At 46.2% G+C, this 24879-nt stretch overlaps 2 protein-coding genes and 1 pseudogene across 2 annotated transcripts in view; all 3 read left to right on the top strand.

The window, feature by feature from the left end:
• LOC138786592 (zinc finger protein 850-like) overlaps nucleotides 1–6019 on the top strand; it is a 41929-nt pseudogene extending 35910 nt beyond the window's left edge.
• LOC138786728 (oocyte zinc finger protein XlCOF6-like) overlaps nucleotides 1–24879 on the top strand; it is a 622195-nt gene that overhangs the window by 83904 nt on the left and 513412 nt on the right. The gene's annotated exons all lie outside the window — the stretch shown is intronic.
• The window catches only part of LOC138786591 (oocyte zinc finger protein XlCOF7.1-like), a 496490-nt gene that overhangs the window by 467466 nt on the left and 4145 nt on the right, over nucleotides 1–24879 (top strand). The gene's annotated exons all lie outside the window — the stretch shown is intronic.

Raw genomic sequence — 24879 nt, 5'->3', positions numbered from 1 at the left:
AGGGGCTGTTTTTCTAAGAAATCATGTATTTTTTAAAAAATCTGATAATATATTTAAACATCAAAGTCACACAGATGACAAGCCATTTTTACGTTCAGATCGTGGCAAATGTTTTACTGAAAAATCAAATCTTGTTTAACATCGAAGAATTCACACAGAAGAGAAGCCATTTTAATATTCATAGTGTGGGAAATGTTTTACTCAAGCCAAACAGCCAAACTATAGCAGCTGCAGTACTGGGTTTATTACAGAAGGACCAATGTGGTAATGCATGTTCATGCAAGTGTCAAAAGTTGGAAAAATCACAATTTAAAAAAAGGAAAATTTTCAATTTCTGCCATAGACAGCAGTGGACATCTGCGGATCGGCGGCGTAACATCAATTTTCTCCCAGGAAAGCTGTGGATATTGGTAATTGAGAAGCGTAAAGTGACACTATCTCCCAAGGACAGCAGTGGACATCGGTGGGCCAGCCGCATTAAATTAAGTTTTCTTCTAGGACAGCAATGGCCGTTGGTGGATCAGCTGTGTATACTCACCTCTTCTCTATGACATCATTGGACGCCGGTGGATCAGCGTTGTAAAATGGCGCTTTCTCCCAGAAAAGCAGTAGACAGCGCTAGCACATGGGCTCTCTTCGACCCAGAAGGACTTAGCACAGACACCAGTAGATGGCAGCAGAAGCACTTGTGAGGAGCGACTAGCACAGACAGGATCTGTAGCGGGAATCACCTTTTTTTCAAATAACGCTCCCAATGAATTTTCACACATCCTTTTTTTTTTTTAATATTAAGTAAAATTATTATACTACGACTATTGAGCTGAATGGGCTTCCTGATATGATCTGCAGTGAACGGACATGGAGGGTAGATGCCACAGCTGGATTTAAAATTTTGAAATCCATGTTGCATCCCCCCTTATGTGCCCCTAAGTATCCAGATATGTCTGTAGCGCCCGGGGTTGAAGTGGTGACAGTGCTCGGCCCTCAGACACTATTGAGGTGTCACCACGTGTTACTGCTCTCTGGGAGGGATGGTAAGACGTGGTGCACCCCAATGGGTAATAAGTCCAGACAGTCAGGGTTCACAGGAAACAGCGGTTTCTTCTTCGTCTTCTGTGCGGTCTAGCAGAGTCTCTTCACTCCTCTGGTCTCTACAGAATAGCAGGTGACTGACTGACTCTTCCTTTTATACTGTTTGGGAGAAAATTAGAACTTTCTAGTGGGCGGGGTGGAGTGGAGAAGCACGGCCTTAACAGATACAATGTTTCAACTTTACATAGAAACATAGAAGATTGTCGGCAGAAAAAAAACCACTAGGTCCATCTAGTCGGCCCTTTTAGTATTTCCTTTCTTATTATCTTAGGATAGATGTATGTTTATCCCAGGCATGTTTAAATTCTGTTATTGTGGATTTACCAACCACCTCTGCTGGAAGTTTGTTCCAAGTATCTACTACTCTTTCAGTAAAATAATATTTTTTCACGTTGCTTCTGATCTTTCCCCCAATTAACCTCTCACTGTGTCCTCTTGTTCTTGAGCTCAGTTTTTTACTAAAACACTTCCCTCTTGAACCTTATTTAGTCCTGTAACATACTTAAAGGTTTCCGTCATGTCCCCCCTTTCCCTTCTTTCCTCCAGACTATACAGATTCAAATCCTTAAGGCCCCCTTCACACGTCCGGAAAAACCACCCGGATTTCCTATCAGGAAATCCGGACGGATTTACGGACGCATAGACTTACATTGGACACGGACACCCTTCCGTAATTTTCCGGAAGGGTGTCCATTCCGGAAAATAGGACTGGATTTTTTAGAACCGGTCCTATTTTCGTCCGGAAATCCGGCCCATAGGAGTCTATGGGATCGCCCGGGCCCCGGACGCTTTCCTGATGCACATCAGGAAAGCGTCCGGAGTTCCACTCACCTTCCGCCTCTGCCCCGTCGTCCTGCTGCCTCTTCGTCCGCATCCCTGTCTACAGGTACCCCCCGCGGCCACTCGCGGCACCCCCGCACCCCCCCCTGCGGCCACTCGCCGCACCCCCGCACCCCCCCGCGGCCACTCGACGCTGACAGGCCATGATGGGAGTTCTACTTCTGCAGCCTGTGGCCATCCATGTTGCAGAAGTACAACTCCCACCATGCCCCTGCTGACAAGTCATGATGGGAGTTGTACTTCTGCAACCTGGGTGACCACAGACTGCAGAAGTACAACTTCCATCATGACCTGTCAGCCAAGCATGATGGGAGATGTAATTCTGCAAGCTGTGACCATCCAGTTTGCAGAAATACATGTCCTATTTTTCTTTTCATCAGTAAATCCTGAAGGTTTTTCCTGATGGTTTCCTGATGGTTTCCTGAAGGTAAAAACGGATTACTGTCAGGAAATCCTGATACTTTCCTGATGACATTTAAGGCCTCCTGATCTGGATTTCCTGACAGTAAAAACTGACACGGATGTGTGAATGGGGCCTAAGTCTTTCCTGATATGGTTTATGCCTCACACCCTCCACCATTTATGTAGCGCGTCTTTGGACCCGTTCTATTTTATCAATGTCCTTTTTTAGATGAGGTCTCCAGAACTGGACACAGTATTCCAGATGTGGCCTCACCAGAGCTCTATATAGCGGGATCACAATTTCTCTCTTCCTACTGGTTATACCTCTAGCTATACACCCCAGCATACGATTTGCTTTCCCCACCGCCTGGTTGCACTGGTGACTCATTTTAAGGCTGTCCGATATCATTACCCCTAAATCCTTCTCTTCTGAAGTCTTTTCCAACACAGTACTGCCGATGTGATACTCTGATAGAGGATTCCTCCTCCCCAAGTGCATTATTTTACATTTGGAAACGTTAAACTTTTCAATTTGCACAGTTTGGACCACTTATCTAGCCAAGCTAAATTGTTTTCCATATTACTGACACCTCCAGGAATATCAACCCTTTATGGGGTTGATGGGGAACTGTATCAAAAGCTTTGCTGAAGTCCAGATAGGCGATATCCACAGCACCACCTTCATCCAGCACTATTGTGGCATAATCAAAGAAATCAATGAGATTAGTCTGACATTATCGGCCCCCAGTAAAGCCATGCTTTTTTGGATCCATCAAAGTTGTTGATTCTTAGGCGATCCATTATCTTCTTTTTCGTCATTTTCACTACTACAGATGTCAGGCTCACTGGCCTGTAGTTACTGGGCTCTTCTCTACTCCCCTTCTTGTGGATTGGTATAACATTGGCTGTTCTCCAATCATCGGGGACATCTCCTGTTAGCAGGGATTGGTTATACAAATCTGTCAGGGGGGCAGCAATCACAGCTTTATATCACACAATCACAACTTTAGTATGCCACAGACTTTGATTGAGTTTCCATACAGGTCTATGGGAATGACACAGCAGCTTCTTTCTAGACATAAACAACATTGAAAAGATCAGTGTCTGTTTTTTCCCCTCCAAAACCTCAGCTCTGCACACCATCTCACAGCAACAGTGGGAAACTACCGGCTTCTAAGCTTCCTGTGTCATAGCTTGGCTTTATATTAACCCCTTCAGAGTATGGTGCAGGTACAGTGCAATTACAGTGAACATAACAAAAAGACCTTATATACCGAGTACAAGTGTGCACAACAAAACAACACAGTGCAAGTTATCCCCTGAAAGTACAATAAAGTGAGATAGTGATGGCCTTCCATTATAGTGAATGTCTGCAGGTGTCCATGATCACAGGTACCTTACTCCTGGGCGCTACATTTGTCCCCTGTATGTATATGTGTATATATACCCTCATACACACACACTGAGCCCTCCGAGCAAGTATTAGGGTCCTTTTACACATACAGATAAATCGCTCATTTAGTGAACGACAAGTGATGATTTTTTGTTATAAACGAGAAGGTAAATCGCTATGAAACGTTTATAATGCGATCATAATTACCATAGTAAATGCAGTTGTATATATTCTGTGAATATCCGTAATTGCGGTCGTATCTATATACTGTGAGCGACGAGCGTTTACACTGAAAGACTGGAGAAGGATTAACAATGATTTTGAGGTAAGCCCGAAAGATACGATCGGCGACATACAAGCGAATATTTGTGGTAGTTGTGATCGTTGCCGCATTTACACCAGAAGATTATTGATTAAATTTCTTTTTTTTTTTTTTACGATAATCAGGCCGTGTAAAAGGCCCTTTAGATAAGATACCTCTCAGGTTCCAGGGGCTGCGGCTGCTTCCTGTTGGCTTGTACTCCACCCATGTCCTGCAAGTGTTATAAATAGAGATTTGGCTCCCATCTGCCCAGTTGTAGGCTTATTCAGCCCAGGAGAGGCCATTGCTAGTGTGAGAATGCTGGAGTAGGGACCATGTCTCTGAGGACACCTTAATGTGGTGACACGGTGCACTCTGTAGGGTCAAATAGTTTGGCGAAGATCCTCATTTTGTAATATCTATAGAGCAGGTTTTTATCGTGTGTATACGGGGGGGGGGAGTATGTACAGTAAGTGTTTGCACCTGTATGTTGCTGTTGCACTTTCTGTATTTCAGGTTATTGATATGTAGGGGGTCAGTAGTCCTATTTTTTATTTGAGAAGAGTTTCCATTTCTTTTCCTACTAAGGACGTCATCTCCCCGGCCTCCAGCTTCTAGATTCTTCTCCCTGACACTTCCTGTGGATGGGAACAGATCTGATCATTCTTATTATGTTACATAAAAAAGAGTAACTTTCCATGTCTGCAATATGTTTAAGCTTCTATTACTGGGAAATAAGAGAAATGGTGTTTTCTCCTTTGCAGATGATTCTACCAGGAGCTCAGGGGGACATCAGATCTCCTCAGAGGATCATATCACACAAGATACATATGAGGAGCCGTCCACTATGCCAGATACACCCTCCGCCCCTCACAGCAATGTAGTCAAATCCAGTCTTCTTCACCATCAAAGAACTTACAAAGGGGAGGAGACATTTTCATGTTCAGAATGTGGAAAATGTTTTAACGTGAAATCACATCTTGTTGAACATAAGCGAATTCACACAGGGGTGAAGCCATTTTCATGTTCAGAATGTGGGAGATGTTTTACTTATAAATTAAATCTTGTTAAACATCAAAGATGTCACACAGACAAGGCGGCATTTTCATGTTCAGAATGTGGGAAATATTTTACTCTGACATCAAATCTTGTTAAGCATCAAAGAATTCACACAGGGGTGAAGCCATTTTCATGTTCAGAATGTGGGAAATGTTTTACTTTAAAATCAAATCTTGTTTTACATCAAAAAATTCACATAGACGAAAAGGCATTTTCATGTTCAGAATGTGGGAAATGTTTTACTCTGACATCAAATCTTGTTAAGCATCAAAGAATTCACACAGACGAGAAGCCATTTTCATGTTCAGAATGTGGGAAATGTTTTACTGAGAAATCAAGTCTTGTTGACCATCAAAGAATTCACACAGGGGCCACACCATTTACATGCTCAGAATGTGGGAAATGTTTTAATAAGAAATCAAATCTTCTTTGCCATCAAAGAATTCACACAGGGGTGAAGCCATTTTCATGTTCAGAATGTGGAAAATGTTTTATAGTGAAAACACGTCTTGTTGACCATCAAAGAATTCACACAGGGGAGAAGCCATTTTCATGTTCAGAATGTGGAAAAAGTTTTTCTCATAAATCAAATCTTGCTAAACATAAAAGAATTCACACAGACAAGAAGCCATTTTAATACTCGGAGTGTGGAAAACGTTTTACTCAGAAATCAAATCTTGGTGTTGGGAGATGAGCAATTTCTCAGTAAAACAGACAAACTATAGCAGCTGCAGTACTGGGACTGTTACAGAAGGACCAATGTGTTAATGCATGTTCTTGTAAAAGTGTCAAAAGTTGGGGAAAAAAATCACAATTTAAAAAAACAAACAAACAAAAAAACAAGCTTATCATATTATGAGTAACAAAAGCTTATATTGACAGTTAGAATGAGTTACTGCAGCAAGTCAATATTTGCATTGTTGACCCTTCTTCTTCAGGACCTCTGCGCAGTTCTCCCTGGCTGCTCTCAATCAACTTCTGGACCAAATCCTGACTGATAGCCGTCCATTCTTGCACAATCAATGCTTGCATTTTGTCAGAATTTGTTGGTTTTTGTTTGTCTACCCATCTCTTGATGATTGACCACAAGTTCTCAATGGGATTAAGATCTGGTGAGTTTCCAGGCCATGGACCCAAAATCTCTATGTTTTGCTCCCTGAGCCATTTAGTTATCACCTTTTGCTTTATGGCAAGGTGCTCCATCATGCTGGAAAAGGCATTGTTGATCGCCAAACTGCTCTTGGACGGTTGGGAGAAGTTGCTCTTGGAGGACATTCTGGTACCATTCTTTATTCATGGCCGTGTTTTTAGGCAAGACTGTGAGAGAGCCGATTCCCTTGGCTGAGAAGCAACCCCACACATGAATGGTTTTAGGATGCTTTACAGTTGGCATGAGACAAGACTGGTGGTAGCGCTCACCTCGTCTTCTCCGAATAAGCTGTTTTCCAGATGTCCCAAACAATCGGAAAGGGGATTCATCAGAGAAAATGACTTTTCCCCAGTCCTCAGCAGTCCACTCCCTGGACCTTTTGCAGAATATCCGTCTGTCCCTGATGTTTTTTCTGGAGAGAAGTGGCTTCTTTGCTGCCCTCCTTGAGACCAGGCCTTGCTCAAAGAGTCTCCGCCTCACAGTGCATGCAGATGCACTTACACCTGCCTGCTGCCATTCCTGAACAAGCTCTGCACTGCTGGTAGCCCGATTCCACAGCCGAAACACTTTTAAGAGACTGTCCTGGTGCTTGCTGGTCTTTCTTGGGCGCCCTGGAGCCTTTTTGGCAACAATGGAACCTCTCTTCTTGAAGTTCTTGATGATACGATAGATTGTTGACTGAGGTGCAATCTTTCTAGCTGCGATACTCTTCCCTTTTAGGCCATTTTTGTGCAGTGCAATGATGACTGCACGTGTTTCTTTAGCGATAACCATGGTTAACAAAAGAGAAACAATGATGCCAAGCACCAGCCTCCTTTTAAAGTGTCCAGTGGTGTCATTCTTACTTAATCATGATAGATTGATCTCCAGCCCTGTCCTCATCAACACCCACACCTGTGTTAATGGAGCAATCACTGAAACAATGTTAGCTGGTCCTTTTAAGGCAGGGCTGCAATGATGTTGAAATGTGTTTTGGGGGATAAAGTTCATTTTCTAGGCAAATATTGACTTTGCAAGTATTTACTGTTAAGCTGATTACTCTTTATAACATTTTGGAGTATATGCTGTGAGGAATATGGACAGCCCTGTTCCTATTGTGTGTACAGTTATATTATATGTGGTATGAAAGTGTTTTACGTATTCACACACTACAGACCGTTATGTGTATTCCACTCACTATACCTTAGCTTGTCGAAACATCATAAACTCTGGGTAGTTTATTGAGGATCTCTGGTCAGGAAACACTACGCCTGGTTTATTAAGGGTCTCGGGGAAACCTGGAGTTCTTATCTACTTCAATGAATGGATAGACCCACTCAAACACAACACCCCCAACCATAGGGCAATGGTTCAATTACAGGACATATGCAATGAGGTGTCCCTGGTCCGTCCCCATTATCACCTAATCAGCCAATTAGGGACAACTCATTATCCTAATCACCTGATGGGCGGCCAATCAGGGACAACTCATTATCCTAATAACCTGATGGGCAGCTCTGAAATCTGAGCTGAGTTTTGACTGTATAAAATATGGCGGCAACAGCAAAACTGGGATGGCAGTGTAGGGGTCAGTCTGACTGAGCTGCGATCCATGATTTCTCCTACCCCCTGGGAAGGCAACGACTATTGTAAGTCTTAGATACTGTTATAGTATGTATGTATGTCATCTTATTTTACTTTTTTTTTGTAAGCACTGTACCTTTTGTCTATTAAAGCTTAAAACTTTAATAAGTTTGGTCCTTGTATGCTCTAAGAATCCATAGCCTTTGGATGTAGTGTTTTAACCCTGTGAGTGCCAGTGAGTGGTGTTGTGGGTTGACAGTGTCCTTTCACACTTAAAGGACAAGTGCCATGAAAAACTTTTTCCCAGTAATTGAAGCACATTACAAAGTTATATAACTCTGTAATGTGCTTCAATCACCTATCTGCCTCCCTTCCCTGTCTTTTCCCCCTTCACCCCCCACCAGGAAGTGTCCTAACTCACACAGACCTAATGACTGCCGTCACCGTCACCAGGCAGCTCCTTCTTGTGAGAATGAGTCATCAGCAGGAGGGCTGGTCTAGGTCCTGTTACAGCAGCCCCCCCCTCCCCAGTCCAAGTGATGGCTTGCAGTTGTTCAGCCAATGGGAGCTGAGCAAGCTGAGTCACCTGAAAAGGCGGGGAGGGGAAGGCTAGTGTAACAGGAGAAGGAGCTGAGAGAAGAGCTTGGTGATGGTGACGACAGTAATTAGGTCTGTGTGAGTTAGGACACTTCCTGGTGGGGGGTGGAAGGGGGAAAAGACAGGGAAGGGAGGCAGACAGGTGATTGAAGCACATTACAGAGTTATAGAACTTTGTAATGTGCTTCAATTTATTTTTTTTTTTTAATTATAATTTGAAAGGTGGTGGCAGCGTGTGTGTTGAGGTGCTTGGACTGTGTTGGGGTGGGATTTATGCTCAATTTGCCACCTGAAGCGGTAGGTGAGTGCAAGATTGAGTGAGTGAAAATAGATTAACCCCTTGCAGTGGCATCCACGTCACGTGCTAGTGTGTATGTGACATATGCAAATTGCCATTTTAAAAACTGAAGCGAGGGGGGCGTGACCAACTATGGCCGTGTGAGGACGCTTCAGCCTGAGCTCCTCCAGACCCAGACTACAATCTGCTGGTATCGGCCCTCTTCAACATGGGGAAGACCGCTAAAAAGAACAGGGGACATTCCTTAACCCGCTCTACACCCCCACAGGGGGACATCGGGGCATATTTCGCCCGCCCGGAGACACCAGCACCCACATCAGGCACGGAGCTGCAGGACACAGAAAATGGCCGCCGCCATGCTGACGAGGCACCTGACCACCCTACAGCAGCCCGCACAAGATCATCTGTGGCCGCAATTGAGCACCGACACCTACCGAGGTCCTCCGCCGGCACCGACACCTCCCTGCAGCAACCAGAGACGACTACCCCGGCCTCCTCGCAGCTGCACACGCGGCCCGACGGGACCTTCGGCGGCCATCTTGATCCTAGGCCGAGCGGCGCGCAGCAGACACAGAGCGAGCCGGAGGAGCGGCGGCAGCGGGAGGACACTGACCAGAGTGCCCCCGCACTGTGCCCCCCTATCCGTGGCACTACCGCCGTGCCGCTCCCAGGCCGACCCCCCCATCGGGCCTACTACTGCAGCCTTGCCGCCTACTGCCACACCAGGCCTCAACCCCCAGACAGCACCATGGGACGGCGGCGCGGAGCACAACCCATGGTTCGCACCCCCAATGCCTGCTCAAACCCAGCTGGGGGACCCCCTGCCCTTACCCGAACCTGCTCAAGGGGGGCTCTCTCCAGCCTCCTCGTCCCACTGGTCCACAGGATCCTCTTGGGGAAGCTCACCCCCGCATACCACGGCGGCTGTAACCCACACGGTTGCCCTCATCCACGCACCGGCCACTGCTGTCTCACCTCACGGCCGAATATTGTCACCTAGGAGGCTGCCGGACGTACCTTCTTCCCTGGAGGGCACCCCCCTATTTTCAGGGTTTGCTCCCAATCTGCTACCTCTGGAGTCCCTGACTTGCCATTTCCACTGACTGCCAGCCGCCCCTCAGTACTGGATGACAATAGGCCGGTGTCCCTGGCGGATCTCAGGGCTCTTACCCAGTCCCTTCCTACTAAAACCGACATTTCCACTCTGGCCAAGCAACTACTAGATCAGGGGTACTCAACAACTTTTAGTGAAGGTCCACTTACCGGGGTCTATTGTCAGGTGAAGGTCCGAGCTGAACATCAGTAGGAAACGTGTTTTGTTACTTTGTCACAAACGTTCAACTATTTATATACAAAATTGCTGCTTATTAGCGGGAAAACTGGCATTTTTTTCTCTCACCAGGCCTTTGATATTAGGTACAAAGGGGGTGACTGCCCTGGTAGTATATAGCCCCCCTGTTGCTCCCCCAGTAGTATATAGCCCCCCTGTGCGCTCTCCCCTGTAAAATATAGCCCCCTGTGCGCTGTCCCCCAGTAGTATATAGCCCCCTGTGAGCTACCCCCAGTAGTATATAGCCTCCCCGTGTGCTCTCCCCCTGTAGAATATAGCCCCCTGTGAGCTCCCCCCTGTAGAATATAGCCCCCTGTGAGCTCCCCCCAGTAGTATATAGCCCCCCTGTGCGCTCTCCACCTGTAGTATATAGCCCCCTGTGCGCTGTCCCCCAGTAGTATATAGCCCCCTGTGAGCTCCCCCCAGTAGTATATAGCCCCCCTGTGCTCTCCCCCTGTAGTATATAGCCCCCTGTGAGCTCCCCCCAGTAGTATATAGCCCCCGTGAGCTCCCCCCAAGTAGTATATAGCCCCCCTGTGAGCTCCCCCCTGTAGTATATAGCCCCCTGTGAGCTCCCCCTGTAGTATATAGCCCCCCCGTGCGCTGTCCCCCTGTGGTATATAGCCCCCTGTGAGCTCCCCCCAGTAGTATATAGCGCCCCTGTGCTCTCCCCCCAGTAGTATATAGCCCCCTGTGAGGTCCCCCCCAGTAGTATATAGCCCCCCTTGTGCTTTCCCCCTGTAGTATATAGCCCCTGTGAGGTCCCCCCTGTAGTATATAATCCCCTGTGCGCTCCCCCCAGTAGTATATAGCCCCCTCAGTAGTATATAGCCCCCTGTGAGGTCCCCCCTGTAGTATATAGCCCCCTGTGCGCTCCCCCCAGTAGTATATAGCCCCCTCAGTAGTATATAGCCCCCTGTGAGGTCCCCCTGTAGTATATAATCCCCTGTGCGCTCCCCCCAGTAGTATATAGCCCCCTCAGTAGTATATAGCCCCCTGTGAGGTCCCCCCTGTAGTATATAGCCCCCTGTGCTCTCCCCCCAGTAGTATATAGCCCCATCAGTAGTATATAGCCCCCTGTGAGGTCCCCCCTGTAGTATATAGTCCACCTGTGCGCTCTCCCCTTGTAGATGCCCCCCAGACAGAAAAAAAAAATAACAAAAACAACTCACCTATCACCTCGTTCCCCGCTGCGGCTGTCTTCTTCTCTTCCCGTCGGTCCGGCCCCCGGCTGATACGCGCTCTGTAGGGATGTCCCGGGGATTCCCCAGCAGAACGCGCATCAATGACCTCAGCGTACGCCGCCGGCCTGCACTTCCGGGAAGGACAGGCCGGCGGCGTACACCGAGGTCTGTGGTGCGCGCTCTGCTGGGGAATCCCCGGGACATCCCTACAGAGCGCGTATCAGCCGGGGGCCGGACCGACACTGCCCCCAGCCCCACAGGCGTACTGACATCTAAGGACAGTACGCCTATGGGGCGGGAGGCAGTGCGGTGGGGAGCGGGACCTCCTAACCGCCCCGGGACGGACCGGATCCGGGGCGGTTAGGAGGTCTGACCAGGGGTCCAGACAGCTGGCCTCTGCGGTCCGGGTTCGGGTTCGGTCCGCCAGTTGAGGACCCCTGTACTAGATAAATGTAAACATGAATTTGCGCAATTTCATGCTGAACTCACAACGGTCTCATCTAAAGTAGATGTATTGGAAACTGCGCAGGAGACTACCTCCACAACTCTGCTAGCCCTTCAACACGATGTGCAATCACATTCTGATCAGCTGTTTGTCCTGCAACAACACAAAGACGATATTGAAAACCGCAACAGGCGCAATAATCTCAGGATCCGCGGCCTCCCAGAATCTGTGCCTTCCTCTGATCTACTTGCGGTGCTGTCCACCATCTTTAATGACCTCCTGGAGCAGCCACCTAATACGCACATCGAGATAGACAGAGCGCATAGGGCACTACAGCCCCCTAGCCGAGACAACCAGAGACCCAGGGATGTCATCTGCCGCGTCCACTTTTACTCTACTAAAGAGCCCGGCGCCGACGCAATGTCACCTACAGAGGAGTGCATCTGCCTATCCTACAGGACCTCTCCCGACATACCTTGGCCCAAAGGGCCACTCTCCGCCCGGTGTTGGACATCCTACGTGACCGTAATATCCCCTTCCGCTGGGGATTCCCCTTCGCCCTCATTGTGCGCTTGAATGGTCGGTCCCTCACCCTGCGCGCGCCAGAAGACATCCCGGGATTTCTACGAGATTTAAACATCACCAACATCTCCATACCTGAGTGGCCCTCCTCCAGGAGCACCAAAAGGCCTTTCTCGCCCCGATCTCCCAACTCGACGCCCGTGGGGCCCCGATCCTCCAGGCGAGATGGTCCCCGACCTGCCCCGACTTCTCCCTCGCACTCCCCAGCCCACGCTGGCTCCCGAGCCCCCCTTCCCTGAGCCATGGACAGCATCTCGTCTCTAGCCCTGTAGATACCCCCGTTATTGTTTAATCAGTTTCTATGATTTTCAGCCGAGTTATGCCTGTAATTTGTTTGCATTTCATCATCTGGGTCTGGGAGGGAGCCTTAGGTCTATGCCTTTACATGCTTAGCTGTCTCTTCCCCCCAATAGATGGGAAACCCAGCCTGGACATTTCCGGGCCTGGTAGTACTCAGTTTGAGGTTCTTAGAGTATACGCTGCAGTTTTGCCTTTACTGCTGTTGTTGTCTTTGTGTGCTCCCCTGTTTGTCTGTGTCTCCCCCACCCTGATTTTCTCGGTCTCATTTCATATCCCAGTCCCGGACATTCCCTGGAGGTCTTCGGCGGTGCCTACCTACATCCTTCCTGAATGGCGGATTTACATGTAGCAAACTACAACGCGAGGGGATTGAAACGCCCCGGAAAAGATCGCAGGTTCTCCACCATTTCCACCGCCGGAAGGTACATATACTCTGCTTACAGGAGACGCACTTTAAAACAGGCCATGCACCCACGATCCGCGACAGACACTATACACAATGGTTCTTCGCCAATAACCCTGATTCTAGAACCAAGGGTGTGGCCCTAGCTATACACAAGTCCCTGCCATGTCAAATACTATCCTGCACGACGGACCCAGCGGCACGATACCTAATACTTACCCTCTCCATTAGTGGCCATATCTTTACCATAATTAACACTTATGCCCCGAACCAAGACCAAATTGCTTTCCTCATGAACCTAATTGATCTATCCCTCCCCTTAGGCAGGGGGACCGTGCTCTTCTGCGGAGACCTTAATCTCACATTAGACCCGTCCTTGGACAATTCCAAAGGCCGCTCTAGTTTTTCGTACCCAGCTATTAAAAAAGTCAAAAAAGCCCTGCTCCAACTACAACTTTATGATGCCTGGCGCTTGATGCATTCTGCGGACCGAGATTATACCTTTTTTTCTAATTCACATGGGACATACAGCCGTATTGACCATATCCTCATCCAACATAGTGCATTGCCGTGGTTGGCGACTGCCTCCATAGGCAACATACTATGGTCGGATCACACCCCTGTCTTTTGCTCCCTTACCCTACCGTTCCTATCGAAGACTGCGGGGTCCTGGCGTTTAAATGAGTCTTTGCTTCTGGATACAGTATGTTTAGCTGATCTGAAGCAAACTATAACGCATTTATTCAATGGGAGGCGCTTAAATGTGTGCTCCGGGGAGTGCTTATAAAGCACGGCTCCAGGCTTAAAAAAGCGAAGGCCATCTCCCTGCAAAAGGCACTTGCCAAGGTTTCTTCCCTGGAGCTGGCCCATAAGCGTGCCCTGTCCCTACCTATATTACGGGACTTGCAAGTTGCCCGCTCGGAGGTTAAGCGCCTCCTTGAAGCGTCCTGGGGGCAACTTCTCCAAACTTGCCGTAGTAAATTTTATGAATACGGCAATAAGTGTGGGCGCATGTTGGCCAGAGCCTTGAAGAATCGGATGGCACAAATGCACATCGGTTGCATCAGGAATTCCGCACACCAACTCACGCATCATAGTTCGGAAATAGCATCCACCTTCCACGCATATTATTCCTCCCTATATCACCTTCCGACCACTCGGGTCACGACTCCTGGGCCCTTCTCTCCTCCACCCCTCACAACGCATCTCCCCGCTGAGGTCATGGGAGACTTGGAGGAACCGTTTGCTGCGCATGAACTCGCCTATGTGATTTCACAGTTACCCGGAGGGAAGAGCCCAGGACCGGATGGCCTGACTGCTCAGTTCTATAAAGCCCTCTTGGAATTCCTCTCCCCTATGCTGCTCCTGGCCTTTAACTCTATCTCGGATTCTGTCCCTTTCCCGCCCCATGCTACCACCGCACATATCACTCTTATCCCAAAACCGGGCAAGGACCCCCAGCTCTGTGGCAGCTATCGCCCAATTTCCCTGCTGAACGTGGACTTAAAAATTTATTCTAAGCTACTGGCCAATAGGTTAAATGCCCACTTACCCTCCCTCATCCATCCTGACCAAGTGGGCTTTGTGCCATGGCGGGAGGCCCGCGATAACACCCTCAAAACTCTGGATATTATCCACTATGCGCGAACGCGCCACATTCCTCTAATGATCCTTTCCCTAGATGCCGAAAAGGCTTTCGATAGGATTTCGTGGCCCTCCCTGACACAAACCCTTTAACAGGTTGGAATCGGCCCCCTTTCCTTACTAAAATACTGGTTTTATACCAGAACCCCTCGGCTCAATTGAAGGTGAATGGGATGTTCTCAGCCCCCTTCTCCATTTTTAATGGCACCAGGCAAGGATGCCCTTTATCCCCCCTCCTGTACGCCTTAATCATGGAGAATTTATTAGCCTCGATTCGTTCCAACCCAGATATCACGGGTATCCGCATCGGGAACCGGGAGTATAAATGCTCAGCCTTTGCGGATGACCTTCTTGTCTATGTTACTAATCCGCATGTAGCCCTCCCCGCCCTGATGGCTCGGTTGGAACAGTTTGGAACCTGGTCCAACTTTAAAATCAATCTCTCCAAATCTGAAGCCCTGAACGTGTCCCTGGACCCCACATTGGTTAGTACCATTCAATCCAACTTCCCATTTGCATGGCCTACGTCTGGCATCACATACCTGGGTATCCGCATCCCCCCCACTCTTTCCCAACTGTTTGAGGTAAATTTTCTCCCCTTGCTGGCCCGCTTTACCAAGGATCTTGACACCTGGAACAAGAAAGAATTCTCTTGGTTCGGGAGAATCAATATCTTGAAAATGACTTTAATGCCTCGGCTTCTGTATTTGCTGCAGACCATCCCCATCCACATCCCCATTTCCTTCTGGAAACGAGTGCAACGCTGCTTCACCTCTTTCGTGTGGTCCAGGGGTCGTCCCAGGATTAGGCGAGAGACCTTGTCTCGCTCTAAGGCTGCGGGCGGGGTTGGTCTGCCAGATTTCCGCTTATACTACCTGGCCTGTGTACATGCTCGTATATTGGACATGGTCCATCATTCTAATTCTAAGTTATGGGTTCAACCAGCGCAGGCACAGTGCCCCAGGCCCCTCTCCACCCTCCCTTGGACCTGGTCACCCTCCCTGCGAGATGACACCGCCTTGTCCTACGTTACTCGACATACGCTAGCCTCCCTACACTTGGCAGGCAAATCCCACCCCCTGCTCCGGAAACACGGACCGTTGACCCCCATAACACACAACCCACAGTTTGCATCGGGACTTTTCTCATCTTTCTTAGGGCTCCAAGCCGACAAGGTCCTCCGTTTCCATCAGGTACTTAAACAAGGCGCCCTATTACCCCTGTCAGCGATCCTGGATACGACCCCACCTACCGTAAAGCACTCGTTTGAATATGCTCAATTGCAACATTTTTACTCCACTACTAAATGTACGCACACTTTGCACCAGGAACTGACAGATTTCGAACATCTATACGTGTCCCCTCCCTGTCCTCCACACATCATCTCTGTGGTATACCAACAGTTACTGTCCTCAGGTTCTCGGCACTTACCGTCTTTCTGCTCGGCCTGGGAGACAGAGTTGGGGACCATGTCGCACGTATGGTATACGTGCCCGCGGCTACGGGGATACTGGTCGACTATCCTACGCACCATACACAATGTCATAGGTGTCCTTATCCCCAACACCCCAGAAGCAGTGCTGTTATATATGTTTCCCACTGCCCAATCCCGTTTCAAGAAGTCCTTAGCTAGACATCTCCTGCAGGCAGCGAAGACAGTGCTACCCCAATGGTGGAGATCCACGGAGCCCCCAACATTAGATGATTGGTTCGCTGAAATTGCCCAAATACATGATATGGAGAATCTTATTGCGGTCACCCCAACAGCTGTAAAGAAGTACACAGCCACCTGGAGCCCGTGGTTGCTCTTTCGTTCCACCGATTCTTATAGAACCGTGGCTGTTTGAACAATCCTGCTCTTTTCAACATGGGAGCTGTCCTCCCCTCGCGTGGTCCATTCTCATCGCCCTACTGGTAGGCACGGCCGAAATGTTTAACATAATGAATGTCATTATAAACGCAAGTTATTTAGCTAACAACATCCCCTCCCCCCCCCCCCCCCCCAGTGTCTGTGTCTTCTTGTCCTTGTCTTTTTGTGTCACTATGTCTAATTTCTCATGACAAAGTTTTTCTTTTTAAGTTATTGCTAAATTCATGCAATTATCACCTTGTAGCCAGGTTTTATGGCCCTTTCAGGTACCAACTATACTTGTTTGGCTATTCGCCTTGATTTATACTGCTTGCATATTGCCTTGTTATTGTGTTTCTACGTGGTTTATGTCTTAAACGGGACTCAACGTCCTTTGTTTGTTGTTCTTATTGAGAATAAAATAAAACTTTAAATTAAAAAAAAAACAAAAAAACAAGCAGTAGACTTTTTAAAAATTTATATTTGTATCATTCTCAAAACTTTTAACCATAACTGTACATGTACATTACACACATACAGCTCAGCTACATGTACATTACACATATACAGCTTAGCTACGTGTACATTACACATATACAGCTCAGCTACATGTACATTACACATATACAGCTCAGCTACATGTACATTACACATATACAGCTCAGCTACATGTACATTACACACATACAGCTCAGCTACATGTACATTACACATGTACAGCTCAGCTACATGTACATTACACACATACAGCTCAGCTACATGTACATTACACACATACAGCTCAGCTACATGTACATTACATATATACAGCTCAGCTACATGTACATTACACACATATAGCTCAGCTACATGTACATTACACACATACAGCTCTACTGTGTACACATACAGCTCCGCTACATGTACACTAACTTTATTGTAGGAAAAACTTCCATAAAATACAGCATGTGAACAGGTACATGTAAGCTAGACGCGTTTCGGCTGTAACCTCCCTTTATCACAGCTAAATGAATAATAGACATACAACTAAAACAACAGAAGAAACACCCTCTCACCACATGGTATCCAGTCAGGTTCACACATCAGATGACTAATTAATAAGCAAGGTTCGAACCAGACTTGGGAGTGGGGAAGGGGAAAAGACAAGCAACCTGCACAATGCTGATTAAGGTGCGTTTACACGAAATGATAATTGGCCCGATCGTACGATTAACTATGTCAGAGTAACGATTTTTTTTTCATAACGATCAGCGTTTAGACGATACGATATAGCGTACGGAAAATCGTTTTGCGATCGCTTAAGCCTATCTCACACATTGGTTAAATCGGCGAACGACTGTTCACACGGAACGATCTGCGAATTTTTTGCGAACGACAAACAACGGTTTGATGACATGTTGAAAGATCAAAATGAACGATTTCTCGTTCGTCTTTTGATCGTTCGCCGCGTTTACACGTACGATTATCGTTCGAATTCTATCAATATCGCGCAAATTCGCACTATAATCGTTACGTGTAAACGCACCATTAGCAATTACAATTGTAGAGCAAAATTCACATGAAGAGAGAACTGACGTCCTAAGGATGAAAAAGTGGTGCACTAAAAGTATCAGCATAGGTTTTTAAAAAACTATTCATAGATATAAAGAAGATCTGAAGTTTAAACCTGCTGGAAAGCGTGTATTTAGTTTAAGAATCCAGAACACTTCTCTAGTGAGGAGCTTCTGCTTCCAGTCACCACCTCTTACATTTTTGGTTACTTTTTCTAAACCCATAAAAGTGAAAAATGTTACATCTCCTTCATGGTGATCAATAAAGTGCTTAGCTGCACCAGATGATTTTACATTCTTGGCTCTTATGTCACGTACACTCACCGGCCACTTTATTAGGTACACCATGCTAGTAACGGGTTGGACCCCCTTTTGCCTTCAGAACTGCCTCAATTCTTCGTGGCATAGATTCAACAAGGTGCTGGAAACATTCCTCAGAGATTTTGGTCCATATTGACATGATGGCATCACACAGTTGCGGCAGATTTGTCGGCTGCACATCCATGATGCGAATCTCCCGTTCCACCACATCCCAAAGATGCTCTATTGGATTGAGATCTGGTGACTGTGGAGGCCATTGGAGTACAGTGAACTTATTGTCATGTTCAAGAAACCAGTCTGAGATGATTCTAGCTTTATGACATGGCGCATTATCCTGCTGAAAGTAGCCATCAGATGTTGGGTACATTGTGGTCATAAAGGGATGGACATGGTCAGCAATAATACTCAGGTAGGCTGTGGTGTTGCAACGATGCTCAATTGGTACCAAGGGGCCCAAAGAGTGCCAAGAAAATATTCCCCACACCATGACACCACCACCACCAGCCTAAACCGTTGATACAAGGCAGGATGGATCCATGCTTTCATGTTGTTGATGCCAAATTCTGATCCTACCATCCGAATGTCGCAGCAGAAATCGAGACTCATCAGACCAGGCAACGTTTTTCCAATCTTCTACTGTCCAATTTCGATGAGCTTGTGCAAATTGTAGCCTCAGTTTCCTGTTCTTAGCTGAAAGGAGTGGCACCCGGTGTGGTCTTCTGCTGCTGTAGCCCATCTGCCTCAAAGTTGGAGGTACTGTGCATTCAGAGATGCTCTTCTTCCTACCTTGGTTGTAACGGTTGGCTATTTGAGTCACTGTTTCCTTTCTATCAGCTCGAACCAGTCTGCCCATTCTCCTCTGAGCTCTGGCATCAACAAGGCATTTCCGCCCACAGAACTGCCGCTCACTGGATGTTTTTTCTTTTTCGGACCATTTTCTGTAAACCCTAGAGATGGTTGTGCGTGAAAATCCCAGTAGATCAGCAGTTTCTGAAATACTCAGACCAGCCCTTCTGGCACCAACAACCATGCCACTTTCAAAGGCACTCAAATCCCCTTTCTTCCCCATACTGATGCTCGGTTTGAATTGCAGGAGATTGTCTTGACCATGTCTACATGCCTAAATTGCCGCCATGTGATTGGCTGATTAGAAATTAAGTTGTAACGTGCAGTTGGACAGGTTTACCTAATAAAGTGGCCGGTGAGTGTAGGTGCTCTGCTATGCGGGTTTTAATTTTCCGGCGCTGCATCCTATGTACATAAGGTTACAAGAGGAACACTGAATGGCATAAACTGCATGGTGTGAATCACAGTTAATAAATGACTGGATATTGTGGGACTTGTTGTTAGTACCTATAAATGTTTTTGTCTTGTGCGCAAACTTGCACACATTTTGTTGCACACAGTTGTATGTCCATTATTCATTTAGCAGTGATAAAGGCTGAAACGCGTCTAGCTTACACGTACCTGTTCACATGCTATATTTTATGGAAGTTTTTTTTCTACAATAAAGTTAGTGTTATAAAAGAGGACTTTTTTTTTGCTGGAACATTTTTTCATTTGTGGATTTGTTGCTGCGGACTGTTCCCCGCTAAGTTCCTAATGCAATTTTTGTCCCAACACGATAAATATGGGCAAGGTAGAGTGTCTTTCCAGCCGCAATTATATTTCAGCATAATTATGGTGCATGCGGTTTTAGCTACATGTACATTACACACATACAGCTCAGCTACATGTACATTACACACATACAGCTCAGCTACATGTACATTACACATATACAGCTCAGCTACATGTACATTACACACATATACAGCTCAGCTACATGTACATTACACACATACAGCTCAGCTACATGTAAATTACACATATACAGCTCAGCTACATGTACATTACACATATACAGCTCAGCTACATGTACATTACACATATACAGCTTAGCTACATGTACATTACAAATATATAGCTCTACTGTGTACACATACAGCTCAGCTACATTACACATATACAGCTCAGCTACATGTACATTACACACATACAGCTCAGCTACATGTACATTACACATATACAGCTCAGCTACATGTACATTACAAATATACAGCTCAGCTACATGTACATTACACACATATACAGCTCAGCTACATGTACATTACACACATACAGCTCAGCTACATGTACATTACACATATACAGCTCAGCTACATGTACATTACACATATACAGCTCAGCTACATGTACATTACACACATACAGCTCAGCTACATGTACATTACACATATACAGCTCAGCTACATGTACATTACACATATACAGCTCAGCTACATGTACATTACACACAGGGCTCTGCTGCAGGCATATATAACACACACATACACAGCTCTGCTCCACGCACATCACACACACAGCTCTGCTGCACACACATCACTTCAGCTCATCCAGCACAGCAGAGTCCTGCATACACTGAGCAGCAGCCCCTGATCATGTGACTCCTCCTCCATGTGACTGATCACATGACTGTGACATCATGGCAGGTCCTGGAAGCGCTCCTCCCACACATGAGGCTGGTCACATGGGCATGACATCATCAAAGGTCCTCAAGACCTACCTCTGGCAACTACATTCTAGCCTCCACCCTTCCAGGTAAGAGTTTTAAAGTGTTTAGGGGAGGGGGCACTATGGATGGGGGGATAGTAAGGGGGAGCAGTGTGGAGGACATAGGATAACCACTTTAACCCTTTGAGGACCAGGCCCAAAATGACCCAGTGGACCGCGCAATCTTAGTGTTTCCTTTTTCCCTCGTCCCCTTCTAAGAGCTCCAGCACTCTCAGTTTTCTATCTACAAGGCCATGTAAGTGCTTGTTTGTTACAGGAATAGTTGTACTTTGTAATGGCGTCTTTCATTCTACCATAACATGTATGATGGAATTCCAAATATATTATTTATGAAGATATAAATTGGTGAAATCATAAAAAAGAATGCAATATGGTAACGTTTGGGGGGTTCCTGTGTCTACGTAATGCACTATATGGTAACAGCGACATGATACTATTATTCTATAGGTCAGTCTGAACACAACCATATGCAGGTTACACAGATTCTCTAATGTTATATATATATATTTTTATGAAATCCTTTTTTGCAATTATTAATAAAATGGGCCTATTGTGACGCTTATAACAGTTTTATTTTTTCACCTATGGGGCTGTATGGGGTGTAATTTTTTCCGCCATGAGCTCTAGTTTTTATTAATACCATATTTGTGAAGATCGGACGTTTTGATCACTTTTTATTTTTTTCATATATCTATATAATAAAAATCAAAGTCTGTCTGTCCTCTATAGACTTCCAAACGCCTGAACCGTTTGACCCCAAATTTGACACACAGATACATTGGGTGTCCGGGAAGGTTATTGCGAAGGTCCCGTCCCCCCCAGATGTACAGGAGGGGAGGGGGAGGGGGAAGAGCGGCGCCCCATAGAGATGAATGGGAAAATCTCCTCACTGCACACACAGGTGATATAATTAGCTGCAGCAGACACGGCAGTTGGAGCCTTAGCAACCAATAGGATTACTGCTTTCATTTTCACAGGGAGCAATGGTTGCTAGGGAAGCTGCCTCACAACATCCACAGTAATAACTGGTAGATCCCCTACTCCATCCATACAGTACATGTATATACAGGCCCCACTACTCCATCTATACAGTACATGTATATACAGGACCCCCTACTCCATCTATACAGTACATGTATATACAGGACCCCCTACTCCATCTATACAGTACATGTATATACAGGACCCCCTACTCCATCTATACAGTACATGTATATACAGGACCCCCTACTCCATCTATACAGTACATGTATATACAGGACCCCCTACTCCATCTATACAGTACATGTATATACAGAACCCCCTACTCCATCCATACAGTACATGTATATACAGGGCCCCCTTTTCCATCTATACAGTACATGTATATACAGGACCCCCTACTCCATCTATACAGTACATGAATAAACAGGGCCACCTACTCCATCTATACAGTACATGTATATACAGGACCCCCTACTCCATCCATACAGTACATGTATATACAGGACCCCCTACTCCATCTATACAGTACATGTATATACAGGACCCCCTACTCCATCCATACAGTACATGTATATACAGGACTTCCTACTCCATCTATACAGTACATGTATATACAGGGCCCCCTACTCTATCCATACAGTACATGTATATACAGGGCCCCCTACTCGATCTATACAGTACATGTATATACAGGACCCCCTACTCCATCTATACAGTACATGTATATACAGGGCCCCCTACTCCATCTATACAGTACATGTATATACAGGACCCCCTACTCCAACTATACAGTACATGTATACAGGACCCCCTACTCCATCTATACAGTACATGTATATACAGGGCACTACAGGTATAGCAAACTGTGACTAGGTAACACTGCCACACCAGACCTGATCAATACCGCCATACTGTGACTGGGTAACACTGTCATACCAGACCTGACCAATACCACCATACTGTGACTGAATGACACTGCCAGACCTTACCAATACCGCCATACTGTGACTGGATAACACCGCCATACCAGACATGACCAATACCGCCATGCTGTGACTGGATAACACCACTATACCAGACCTGACCAATACCACCACACTGTGACTGGAGAACACCGCCACACCAGACCTGACCAATACCGCCATACTGTGACTGGATAACACTGCCATACCAGACATGACCAATACCGACACACTGTGACTGAATAACACTGCCAGACCTTACCAATACCGCCATACTGTGACTGGATAACACCGCCATACCAGACATGACCAATACCGACACACTGTGACTGAATAACACTGCCATACCAGACCTGACCAATACCGCCATACTGTGACTGGATAACACCGCTATACAAGACCTGACCAAAGATTTTTTGGCAAGTCTGAACGGGAGAGTACTGCCCCTCTGCAAGGTGCTACCCTACGCACCAGGGTGCCTAATGGTAAATACGACCCTGCAAGTATACAGGACACTACAGGTATACAGGACCCCAAAACTATACACTAAAAGTGCATGGGACCTCCACCAACTATATACTACAGGTATACAGGACCCCGAACTTTACACTACAGGTATAAAGGACCCAAAACTATACACTAAAGGTATACAGGACCTCCACCAACTATATACTTCAGGTATACAGGACCTCCACCAACTATATACTACAGGTATACAGGATCCCAAACTATACACTACAGGTATACAGGACCCCAAAACTATACACTACAGGTATACAGGATCTTCGACAACTATATACTACAGGTATATAGGACCCCAAACTATACACTACAGGTATACAGGACCTCAAAACTATACACTACAGGTATACAGGACCCACACCAACTCTATACTACAGGTATTCAGGACCTACACCAACTCTATACTACAGGTATACAGCACCTTCACCAACTTTTTACTACAGGTATACAGGACCCCAAAGCTATATACTACAGGTATACAGGAACTCCATCAACTATATACTACAGGTATACAGGACCCCAAAGCTATATACTACAGGTATACAGGAACTCCACAACTATTTACTACAGGTATATAGGACCCCAAACTATACACTTAAGGTATACAGGACCTCCACCAACTCTATACTACAGTTATACAGGACCCTCAAACTATGCACTACAGGTATACAGGACCCCCGAACTATATACTACAGGAATACAAGACCTCCACCAATTATACACTACAGGTATCCAGCACCAACTATATACTACAGGTATACAGGACTCCCGAACTATACAGTACAGGTATACAGGACCTTCACCAACTGTACACTGCAGGTATACAGGACCTCCCTCAACTATACACTACAGGTATACAGCCCCCCCCAACTACACACTACAGGTATACAGGACCCCCCCCAACTATACACTATAGGTATACAGCCCCCCCAACTATGCACTACAGATATGCGAGACCCCTAAAAACTATACATTGTGGGTATACAGAACCCCTCCAACTATGCACTACAGGTATACACTAATTCCACTGATTAACAAATCTAATTAGCACACTGACACTTTATACTTGCAGCGCCGGGTACATTTTCTAGTATATATATATATATATATATATATATATATAATAAAATGTAACAAAAAAAATAATTGGTAATTGGTTTATGCCGTTCGCCGTTAGTGATGACGATTGTTATATTTTAATAGATCGGACAATTACGCACGCTACAGTATATTATATGTTTATTTATTTTTATATGTTTTATTTATATAATGGGAAAGGGGGTGATTTTAACTTTTATTGGGGGAGGGGCTTTGGGGTAGTGTAATAATGGTTTTTACTTTTTTTATTTACACACTTTAAGTCCCTTTGAGGGATTGTTACATTCATTTATTACATTACACAGATCGCCGATCGGACCGCACAGAGGAAGGTGAGAGACCTCCGGCGGTCCGTTACAACGATCAGGACCCCCACAGTCACACTGTGTTAGGTGAC

Source organism: Dendropsophus ebraccatus, chromosome 3, assembly GCF_027789765.1.
Source record: "Dendropsophus ebraccatus isolate aDenEbr1 chromosome 3, aDenEbr1.pat, whole genome shotgun sequence".
Classification (NCBI taxonomy): domain Eukaryota; kingdom Metazoa; phylum Chordata; class Amphibia; order Anura; family Hylidae; genus Dendropsophus; species Dendropsophus ebraccatus.
The sequence above is the reverse complement of the archived record's forward strand: the minus strand, read 5'-3'. Positions and strand labels throughout refer to the sequence as shown.